Genomic DNA, 11,875 nt, shown 5'->3' with positions numbered 1-11,875 from the left:
GTAAATGGAAACGCTACAGGCTAACCTTGAAGTGTGATGATAGGGAGTGGAATTTAAATAGTTCTTCAGACAAAGTGAATTTATAATTTTTATTTATTTGTTTGTTTATTTAGCATATTATATTTTGATGATATATGTGTAACATATTTTACAATACATAATTTTCTTTTAAAGCAAATGTGCACGTTATTTTATTGTTTGTTATTGTTATTATTATTATTGATTGTTAGCTAAGTTGTTTGTTTTAATTCTTTAGTGTGCACTTTACATTTCTTCTTAACACTTTGAGTGCCACGCCGGGTTTTCCTTTTTACCCCCTGAATGCCACCATCGGTGCCAATGTTAACCTTAAAGGGGAACTCCACTTTTTTTGGAAATTAGCTTATTTAACATCTTCCCTGGAGTTAGACAAGAAGATGCATACCTTTTTTGTCTCTGTGCGTGCATTTTAGCTTTGGGAATAGACGCTCCGTTAGCATAGCTTAGCTTCATCACTGGAAGTGAGGCAGGACAGTAGCCTTACAGTGCCTTACAGTGTATTGCAAGGTCTGACATTGACCAAACTTGATATGCATGACCTTGGTGGGCTCTAGGTCAACTCCTGAAAAGGGGGTCAATGTCAGACCTTGCAATCAAAAGTTAGGGGGCGCACAGAAATTATGGCAAGGGTTATTAGCCCCCTAACTTTTGATTGCAAAGTCTGACATTGACCCCCTTTTCAGGAGTTGACCTAGAGCCCACCAAGGTCATGCATATCAAGTTTGGTCAATGTCAGACCTTGCAATACACTGTAAGGCACTGTAAGGCTACTGTCCTGCCTCACTTCCAGTGATGAAGCTAAGCTATGCTAACGGAGCGTCTATTCCCAAAGCTAAAATGCACGCACAGAGACAAAAAAGGTATGCATCTTCTTGTCTAACTCCAGGGAAGATGTTAAATAAGCTAATTTCCAAAAAAAAGTGGAGTTCCCCTTTAATATCGCCTAATCTATGTTTTAAATTATGGCTATGTGTCTAATCTGCCCATCGCATTATCAAAGACTATTTTCCAGTCAGTGCTGTCAAGGCAGATTGGTTTTTTATCGCGTCATTTCCGTTTCAGAGCATTTAGAAAAGCACCCGTTTTGAAATAAAAAACAGCCCATTCTGGACCATTCTATGAAAATCGTCTTTTACTGGAATATTCCACAACGTTGATATTCGTCGGCCTTTTTATGAATCGTTTTCAAATAAACGCTAGATGATCAATATTATACGTGCACGCAAGCACATTCGGGCCGCGCACGGATAATCGCAGCGTTGATTTCCTCTTGGACTTTTACAGTGAAACCGAAAGAGCCCATTTCACAAAACAGCTTATAACTTCATCAAAATTAGTCTGATTATCCTAACACTGATAACATAGAGTCCTTACCTGACATCAGATGGTATCCAACTCGTATATTCCAATTCCTGATCACCATTCGAAAAAATCGATAAGTGTATAGATCCAACGCGATACAGTAGAACTCCATGATCAGCGGGGCTCAGAGGCTCCAGAATGAACTGTGGTAACCCCGGCTGGATCAGTGGACTGGAAAATGTGGAGTACCGGATTGTTTCCCCCATCCATTTTCATTGAGTCCATTCCAAAATCCCTTATGTCATCTGAAAGACGATAGGGGGCGCTTTTTTCCACATATGATCTCCGGCGGTGCTCGTGTATACTCGGGTAGGCTTGCGTGATGCAATATGATTTCAGATCGCTAAAAAAAAAAAAAAAAATCTCGTGAGTGGCTTTCAACCACATAAAAATAAACCCGAGATATCTCGTGTGTGGCAGTTAAAGTGTTAATTTCCTTTGAAAGAAAATTTGCACATTATTTTATTGTTTGTTATTGTTATTATTATTGTGTGTTAGCTAAGTTGTTTATTTGTTTTAATTCTTTAGTGTGCACTTTACATTTATTCTTAGCTCTTGTTCTTGCTTGTAAAAAATAAAGGTGCAGTACTTTACTGTATAACTGTTAACCCTTTCACTGCCACATGACAGAGGGTTAACCCTTTACTATCACACAACCGACGGTCGTATTGTCGCAGTGAAAAGGGTTAACCGTTTGGTAGCGCGGCAGTGAAAGGGTTAAGATGTTTTGATTTTTGGGGGGGGGGGGGGCGCAGTGGTGAAGCTCGCCTAGGGCGCCAAATGTGCTAGGTCCGCCCCTGACTGCACCCCTGGTTGTCAATGTATGACAAGGTGGCGAAGAGCCCTGTGGCACGACGGCTGCTCTCACGGTGGGGAGATAGCCTTGACCTTGAGGAGGTGGTAGAGGAGCTCTTCGAGTTCACATGACATGTTATCTATGGCGACAAGAAGAGTAGCACCATGGCTGAGGCCTGTGCCACAAGGTGGAAGAGAATTAAGAACACCACTCAGACATGGCTGGGAGCTGGCCGCTGTCGCCCTGTCCGCCACACACAACCTGCTCTCCCAACAAACCTACCTGCACCAGGGCCAGCTGAAGAAAACGAGGAAGAGGACAATGAGGATGGTGATGAGGGAGATGATGATGTACAGAGGAGGGGGGATTCATTGGAATCTGATGATTCAGAATCTAGTGAGGCAGAATGCTGATTCGGACTGATCATGACATGTTTAAAGTGGTTTCAGTCTTAACCTGTTCAAGTTACATTATTCACATACATCACTATTAAAGAGTGTATTTTGAAGTATAATTAGTTATCTTGTCATACTGTACATTCATCAATTATTTTACTGAGATCTTTATGAAGGTAGTGTGTTTAAAGTACAGCAGTACCATGGTCTAATTGGTTTTGACATTAAGGATTTCTGGGTAAAAATTATGTCATAACGTAAACATTTTCAAAGGTTTAAAAAAGAAAATGCAAGATGGCGCCAGCAGGTGTCATATACGGAAGTATATAAGATATACAGGGGTAGTTCTAAGGCGTGTGCATTGATCTGGAGTTATATTGTTACACTGAACGTGAATGAGTCAGTCGGTTACTGCATAGCCTACTGAAGTTGTCAATAAATGAGCTGAGCTCGCACCAAGTCATAGCCTCCAGACGATTAATCTACATGGTGTCAGAAGTAAAGTAGACAGAAATGGCAACATTTCAACCGCCGGCGAGTTTTCCTTTCGACAAACCAGGAGAATGGCCCGAATGGAAGCAACGTTTTGTGAGATTCAGAATGGCTACCAAGTTGGATAAGGAAGATGGTGCCGTGCAGGTTAGCAGTCTGATATATGCTATGGGAAGCGAGTCGGAGAATATATTCCGTTCGTTTGAATTTGAAGTAGTAAAAAATGACTTTACAAGAGTGCTAGTGAAGTTCGATGACTACTTTGTACCGCGACGGAACGTCATACACAAACGGGCATGTTTCCATCAACGGGTGCAGAGAGCAGGAGAAAAAGCAGATACTTTTATTAGGGCTTTGTATAAACTGGCTGTACATTGTGATTTCGGCGTGAGCAAGGATGAGAACATCCGTGACAGAATCGTCGTTGGAGTCCTCGACAAAGAAGTCTCCCGTAAGTTGCAGATGACGAGGGACCTGACACTCACGCTGACCATAGAGACGGTCAGGCAGTCTGAAGAGGTTGCGGCGCAGATCAGCATGCAAGGAGAGACAGCCGGAGGCGGGGCGATACACGAGGTCACTCACAACAAGCGTTACAAAGGCAATGGCCGCCAGGGTAAGCCACAAGGGGGCGACAGAGGACAATGTAGACAGTGTGGGAGAGCGTGGCACAGTAGAGATGCGACCTGTCCAGCTAAAAAGTCCACATGTAATACCTGCGACAAAGTAGGGCACTGGAGCAAAGTGTGTAGAAATAGGAAAGCAGTATGTGAGGTCAGAGAACAAAAATAAGTGCAGCAACAACAGCAGGACTCCGGGTCAGAAGATGGGTACTACATGGGGGAAGTGAGTAAAGCAGGTGGGTCGCCAAAGAGGTGGGCCGTCAAGGTGTTGATGGGCTCCACACTGGTCGAGTTTAAAATCGACACTGGGGCGGATGTGAGCATCATTCGCGAGGAGACCTACCACTCACTCATGCCAAACAGACCGCTGGAGCCTGCGGAAATACCACTGGACAGCCCAGGTGGCAAGATGCATTGCATAGGACAGATCCAGAGCACTGTGACCTACAAGGGTAAGACACACCCACTCACAGTTTATGTCATCCGGGGGCCTACAGTAAACAACCTACTCAGCAGGCCAATGTCAGTGAAAATGAATCTAGTGAGAAGAGTGGAGGAAACGGTGAGCAGCAGCGGGAAAAATGAACATTTGCAGGCATACGGGGAGCATGGGACATTACAAACTGAACCAATAAGAATACTGCTGAAAGATGGCACCCAGCCGTACGCTGTATACACAGCACGACGTGTACCTCTCCCTATGCTGCACAAGGTCAAGGAGGAGCTCCAAAGGATGGAGAGGAACGGCATCATCGAGAAGGTGACACAGCCTACCGATTGGTGTGCACCCATGGTGCCGGTCCTGAAGAGCATAGGCAAAGCCTGCATCAGTGTGGATCTCAAGAGGCTGAACGAGGCTGTTAAAAGAGAACAGTACACCCTGCCCACTACCGACGAGATCACAGCAAAGCTAAGCGGGCCACAGTCTTCACGTCACTCGATGCCGCCAGTGGATTCTTCCAAATCCTGTTGCACCCAGACAGCTGTAAGCTCACCACCTTCATCACGCCGTTTGGCAGGTTCAACTTCAAGTGACTGCCATTCGGGATCACAAGCGCGCCTGAAATCTTCCAGAGGAAGATGATGGAGACCCTGGACGGGTTAGAGGGCGTTGAGATCTTCATGGACGACATTCTCGTCTATGGGGCCACAGAAAAGGAGCATGACAGTCGCCTGAAGAAGGTGATGCAGCGCATAGAGACGGCTGGCCTGAAGCTGAATAGAGAAAAGTGCTCCATCAAGCAAAGTCAGCTACGCTTTCTCGGGCACATCATCGACCAGTCCGGGATCCGGCCTGACCCAGCGAAAGTGGAGGCTATCCGGCAGCTGGCGCCGCCAACAGATGTGCAGGAGCTGAGGAGGGTGCTGGGAATGGTGAATTATCTCGGCAGGTACGTCCCAGACCTCTCACCAGGACAGCCGCTGTATGAGCTCCTGAAGCACAAGAATGCATGGACATGGAATCATGCCCAGCAAACTGCTTTTCAGAGGATCAAAGAGCTGTTGACCACCAGTACCACCAGTACGTGAGAAAGCCCACCGCCGTGTCTGCCGACGCAAGCAGTTACGGGTTAGGGGGCATGCTACTTCAACTTCATGACGAGCAGTGGAAACCTGTGGCGTACTGCTCAAGACGCCTCACAGAAGCAGAAACGTGCTACGCCCAGATTGAAAAAGAAGGTCTGGCAGGCGTGTTGGCGTGCGAGAGGTTCGACCCGTACCTCAGTGGACTGGGCCAGTTCAAGCTAATAACTGACCACAAGCCCCTTGTACCTCTCATTAACACTCGCAGCCTGGACAATGTGCCTCTCCGATGCCAACGACTCCTCACGAGGCTCATGAGGTTCAACGCGGTGGCAGAGTATGCTCCTGGAAAGACTCTGGTCATCGCAGATACTCTGTCACACAGCCCAATGGCCAACATAGGTGCAGACTTGGACACACAGCGTGAGGTGGCATGCTATGTGGCTAGTGTAATGGACGAGATCAGAGCGGCCACAGCAGCTGACGCCGAACTGTCGTCACACTCATAAAAAAGGGATGGCCTGAACACCTTGCCGAGGTGCCTATCGAGGCAAGACCCTATGGCCAAGTGAAATCAGAGCTGTCAGAGCTAAATGGACTTGTCCTAAGAGGGAACAGGATTGTCATGCCGAGACAGATGAGAGGAGAGATCCTTCAGAGAATCCATGAAGGGCACCAGGGCCTAGTGAAATGTAGGGAGAGAGCGAGTTCCCCAGTATGGTGGCCTGGTCTCTCCACAGAGTTAAGCCAGCTCGTGGCGTCGTGCCAGGTGTGCTGTGAACTGAAAAGAACTCAACAAAAAGAGCCTCTCCTCTCCACGCCACTCCCAGAGCGACCCTGGAAGAGGATCGCCATGGACCTCTGTGAGTACAAGCACAACAACTACCTAGTAATATCAGATTATTACTCTAGGTTCATCGAGATACTCCACCTGTCTTCCACAACCAGTACACAAGTCATTCAGAGGCTGAAGGCCGTGTTCGCGAGATTCAGAATTCCTGAGGAAGTGGTGAGCGACAATGGACCCCAGTTCGCAAATATGGAGTTCAAGGAGCTGGCTAGGCAACTGGACTTCAAACACTACACGTCCAGCCCTCATCACCCGCAAGGCAACGGGCACGCAGAGAGAGCCATGCAGACGGCAAAGAAAATCCTCAAGCAAGATGACCCAGCTATGGCTCTACTGAGCTACAGGTCTACTCCGTGCTCCTCCACAGGCTACAGTCCAGCGGAGCTCTTGATGGGGAGGAAACTCAGAACCACCCTCCCCACTCTTGAGAAAAACCTCACCCCAAAATGGCCCAGCAAGACAGCTGTGCGAGAGAAGGATCAGAAGGAAAAAGCTAAACAGGCCTTTTACTTCAACTGCCGTCATGGGGCCAGGACCCTACCCACCCTGTGACCAGGAGACGTTGTACTCTCCAAGCTGGACCATGACAAGAAGTGGTCCTTGCCAGCAGTGATCTCCAGCGAGAGCAGCACCCCAAGATCCTTCGTCATCCAGACACAGCAAGGAACAGAGCTGCGGCGGAACCGGCGCCACCTCCAACTGGTGCCTGCGATGCAGCCAACCCCAGCAATACCTGGTGAGTGCGCAGGGACAGACTCCCACTCTGACAGACACACCTTGTTAGAGACTGTTCCTGCCAGTCAGAGTGTGGCTACAGCTACACCTACAACCCCGTTGTCTGGTCAAACGGTGACCCGATCGGGACGACTGAGTAAGCCAGTCAAGACTTGACCTGTAGATCGGTCAGGTAAAATGGACTGTGCATAGTTTTTGGGTACAATGTTAAAAAAAAGAGGAAAAAAAAGAAAGGAATGTTGTATTGGATGTTCAAATGTTGGTTGGTGATTTAACTGTAATAATAACACTTGAAAGCTTAAACAGTTCATTGTTTTAGACAGAGACCAGAATGTGTGATGATGTCTCAGATTTAAGTTAAAAAGATATGTTCAGCCTATAGTACTTTTCATTTGGAATGTTCCTATGATGTTAGAGATAACATGCTGAAAAGGGGAGATGTCATATACGGAAGTATATAAGATATACAGGGGTAGTTCTAAGGCATGCGCATTGATCTGGAGTTATATTGTTACACTGAACGTGAATGAGTCAGTCTGTTACTGCATACTGAAGTTGTCAATAAATGAGCAGAGCTCGCACCAAGTCATAGCCTCCAGACGATTAATCTACAGCAGGTATTTTGGATTTGGCCGAGATTTTTGGTAGGGACACAGGGGCTAAATCTTTTATAAAAGGTCCATAGAATCATCAAAACATCTTAGCCAGAGAATGGTCACAGAATAGAGGCCGTTTAGTCGACCCCAACACTAGCCCAAGATACAGAAGACGAGAATACCATCATGGACACAAATGGTATTTTCAGACAATAGAGGCAGTCTAGTCGACTCTAACAAGCTAAGCTAACACTAGGCCCAGCTAAACTAACACTATAGCCAAAGATACACCGGTACCAGCTAAGAAAATACTAGCTCCTGCTACCGAAGGGAAAAACTACAGAAATATACCAGATAACAGTAACTATTGCAATGAACGTGGAGCAAGACCGAAAACAAACGGCCTCCCCTGAGAAACAGGAGCAGTGGAAACCAGACTAGAGAGAGAGCTAATGACTGGCTCTGCTAACTAGCTAACATCAAGCCCAGGAGCAAGAAGCCATGGCCGTAGCCAGCTATGAGGTCACCGAGTTCCGGACCTCGGTAACTATTTGGTCAACGACCGGCCCATTTGGTACTGACTGACACTGGGCCGGCCCAATAATCACATCTCTTACTAAGGGTGCAGAGAAATTGCCGGCGGAAAAAATCCGAAAACTAGAGGTGGATGCTGAAATATATAATAAAATCACAGACATGTTTGCTGCTTCAACGTCGTCATCCAGCAACAAGTTTAACAGCCTCAGGTAGCCAGCCAGGCAGAGACACAGGCAGCAGGGCCGAGGAGGGACAGTGAGCTGGAGGAGGAACCTGAGGTAGTTTGTGTGTGCCATGGTGATGTCGATAATAATATGAATGATAACGTTATTTGGTCAGCATCGCGTTGGCTAAAATAAGCCCACGTTACTGTGAGTGACCATCACATCTAAGCTGATCAGCACTACTAATGAGACGCTGCCCCCTAGTGGCCGGCGGTAATTTTTGTTTGGGTCAAACTCTCCAAACAAACAAGCACACCATTGATTTAATTGCCATATAAATCACACATACAAAGATCTAACTATTACTCCTCTCTGACAATGAATATAAAACAAACAGGTGATCTATTAACTGTGTAAACCTTATGCAATATTCATCATTGATATTTGTGTAACCAGGTCAATTGGACATTGTTTATTATTATTATTGGGGTTTGAAATGTCACCAAATCCTGTTTATTATTTTATTACGGATTGAAATGTTATCAAATCCTGTTTACAAATGTTTACAAGTGGTTATTATTATTTATTATTTCTTTATAGCAAAGGCACTTTTATTTGAACGTAACTTGGAAAGTTCACGTTCAAGAGTGTAGCACTTCCGGGTCAGGTATTCGCGCGTGTTAGGAGCAGCCTTCCGGTTTGGGTTCAGTTTACGACACGAACTCAACGTGGAGGTATGTGTATTACTGTGGCGCGCCGCACTATTGTGTTTCATACTGTTGTATATATTTTGTATAAGAATTGAATGTCGATAATAATTACTTGCTAGTTGTGACGAACGGTGTGGTTGTATGGTGTGCACAATTGAAGGTCTTGGTCGGTGTACTTCATCGAGGCAATATAGTTAACTAGTGTTCTCTGTCCACAGACGTATTGAGAGCACACATGTTGACGCTGTTTTCCTATTGTGGCAATTCCACCATTCGTTTCCATGCAGGTATGTGTTTCGATATGTGTTTATTGTGCCTTAATATGTGTTTATTGTGCAATATATTGTTTATGCAGTTTACGACACGAACTCAACGTGGAGACGTATTGAGAGCACACATGTTGACGCTGTTTTCCTATTGTGGCAATTCCACCATTCGTTTCCATGCAGGTGGCCTCCATTGCAGACCATCAAATAAATGATTGAACAGTGTTCACGTGTGCCGACTCATCCCTAAGCCTCTCACACAAAGAACACAACGCAGGAAAAGATTCACGGGCAGAACGTCCGTTACATTGGTGCCGTCGACCTTCGGATAAAGATTCATCAAAGGCAGAAGGGAGAACGTCATCTGATCGTTCACCGGGGACTACAGGCCACAGCCACAGTGACTCCACAGTCACAGCCTCATCAATGGTGAGACGCTGCCATCTAGTGGCCGGTGAAAAGAACCTCACCCTACGGGGCTTCAGACAGTGAAGGTATGTCACAATAGACAGTGGTGAAACGCTGCCATCTAGTGGCCGGTGAAAAGAACTTGTCATCCTACGTGGCTCAAGCACAGTGGTATGCACAGCAGACAGTGAATGGCCCTGGAGAGGTGGAAAGGCTGCTGTTTTGTAAATTGTGAACAGACAATGAATGAACTGAAGAAGAGAAAGACATGAAGATGAGGATGCATGTCAGTGGATGTGCAGAAGACATTTAGATATTAATTGTATATATAATATATAAGGGTTTATTTATTTGATTGGTTAACCCCTTATGTAAAGTCATTCCTATTCAATTTTTTTTTCCATTTTCTTTCTACTACAGTATTTAAAATACCTGAACAGGTTATTTAATTTTTTTTCTTCTTCTGTTGAGTCAGAACACCTAAGGGTGAGAGTAGGACAATGGCAGAAGGGGGGAATACAGATGTAGTAGTTGATATTGAATTGATTGGGGAGGGGGGATTTTACAACCGGCTCTCAGAGACGGAAGCAACAGGACCAGATCCAGTGACATTTGACACTCCACAGTTTACCTCCACGAGGTACGTGAATCGTGCCAGGCCAAGTCTACCCCCAGTTGATGGGCGGCTAACAGGTGAAAGGCCAGGGTTAGAGTATGTGGACCGTGCCAGGCCAAGTCAATCACCAGTTAGTGAGCGGCTAACAGGTGAACAGCCAGGGTTAGAGTATGTGGACCGTGCCGGGCCAAGTCAATCACCAGTTAGTGAGCAACTAACGGGTGAACAGCCAGAGTTAAGTGCGCTCATCACACAGCTGGCAGAAAAGATTGGCGAGTCCATCACAGCTAAGTTGCAGTTTAGCAGGAGCACAGACACCATTAGGTCTATTGAGCGTCCCTCAGAGGTGACAGTGCCACACAGAATAGTCGTGCACTCAGACGCCAGAGAGCCCCCTATATTCAGGGGTGATAATTCAGACAAATTCACTGTTTATGAGTGGGAGAATTTGGTTACATCATACATGAGGAAACGAGCCACTCCAGTTGGTGAGCAATCACAGGAGATTCTATCTAAGCTCATGGGTAAAGCAGGGGATGTGGTAAGGATAAAGTTGCGTAACAACAAGTCTATTGACCACACAAGGAACCCTCACATGATTTTTGACATACTAAAACAACATTTTAGTGAACTCTCATACTCGAGCATGCCCCTGGCGGACTTTTATAGTACACTACCAAAGCCTGGTGAAGATGCTATGGAGTTTTGGATCAGGTTAAATAGGACAGTAGAAGTAGCTGATGAGTGTTTGAGAAGGCAAGGCCGTAGTATCGAGGACCCGAGTCACGAGGTCAGCATGATGTTTATCAAACACTGCCCTGATCAGTCATTGGCTAATGTTTTTAAGTTCAAGTCTGCTGGGCAATGGTCTGCTTGCGAGATCCAGGAGAGACTCGATGAGCACATGCAGGACAGGAAGTCTCGAACTGCTGCAGGTGGACAGTTTGAATTAGGTACGGTAGAGCGCAGGGTTCATTCCCAGTGTCATGTGCCTATAGTCAGTGACGCACCAGTATTGAGTGCAACAGCCTCGGTGTTTCCGGCACCGTCCCCAGCACCCACAGATGGTTCCGGAGGTGGCCATGACTACATGAGGAGTCTAGTGGGTTTGTTAGACCGCCTAGTTACAGTGCAGACTCAGGTGCCAGCCAGCGCCACAGCTCGGGTGCCTGACACACAGCGCCGGTTGTGCAGAGTTTGTAACTCTCCTGACCATTCCACTCTTTCCCACTGCAGAGGGGAGAACAGGTGTCTAGCATGTTTGTCTCCCGGTCATTGGAAGAGGGATTGTCCTCAGCAGCACAACCAGCGGCAGACTCCGCCCGGTGACAGCACTGGTGGTCAGTCTCGTCCTTTAAACGATTAAACTCACACCTAGAGAGGGGTGGTGTGGGTGGTATGGATGAATCCCTCACTGATGTCTCTGATCTTGCTCACTTGTATGAAGACAAGTGTGCCAAAGCACCTAAGGGTTCTCGTACGATCATTCAAGCAACTCAAAAGATTCAAGCTTTCAGTGACCTGTTTTATGCTTCAGTCCTTGTCAACCAGAGTGTTCAGCTTAGAGGCATGTTGGATACTGGCTCTATGTCGTGCAGTATCAGTGAATATGCAGTGGAGAAGCTCCGCTCTGGGGGTGTTTTACCTGGGAAGCAGCAGCCTGAAGAAAATATTGTTTTGATTGGCTGTGGTGGTCTGGAGACGAGGCCTGATGGGTTTTATGATTTAGACATGCAGCTTTATGGGGTCTCCTTTACTGTAC

This window comes from Notolepis coatsorum (genome assembly GCF_963971535.1).
Source record: "Notolepis coatsorum genome assembly, chromosome: 9".
NCBI lineage: Eukaryota > Metazoa > Chordata > Actinopteri > Aulopiformes > Paralepididae > Notolepis > Notolepis coatsorum.
Note: the sequence above shows the minus strand (reverse complement) of the source record.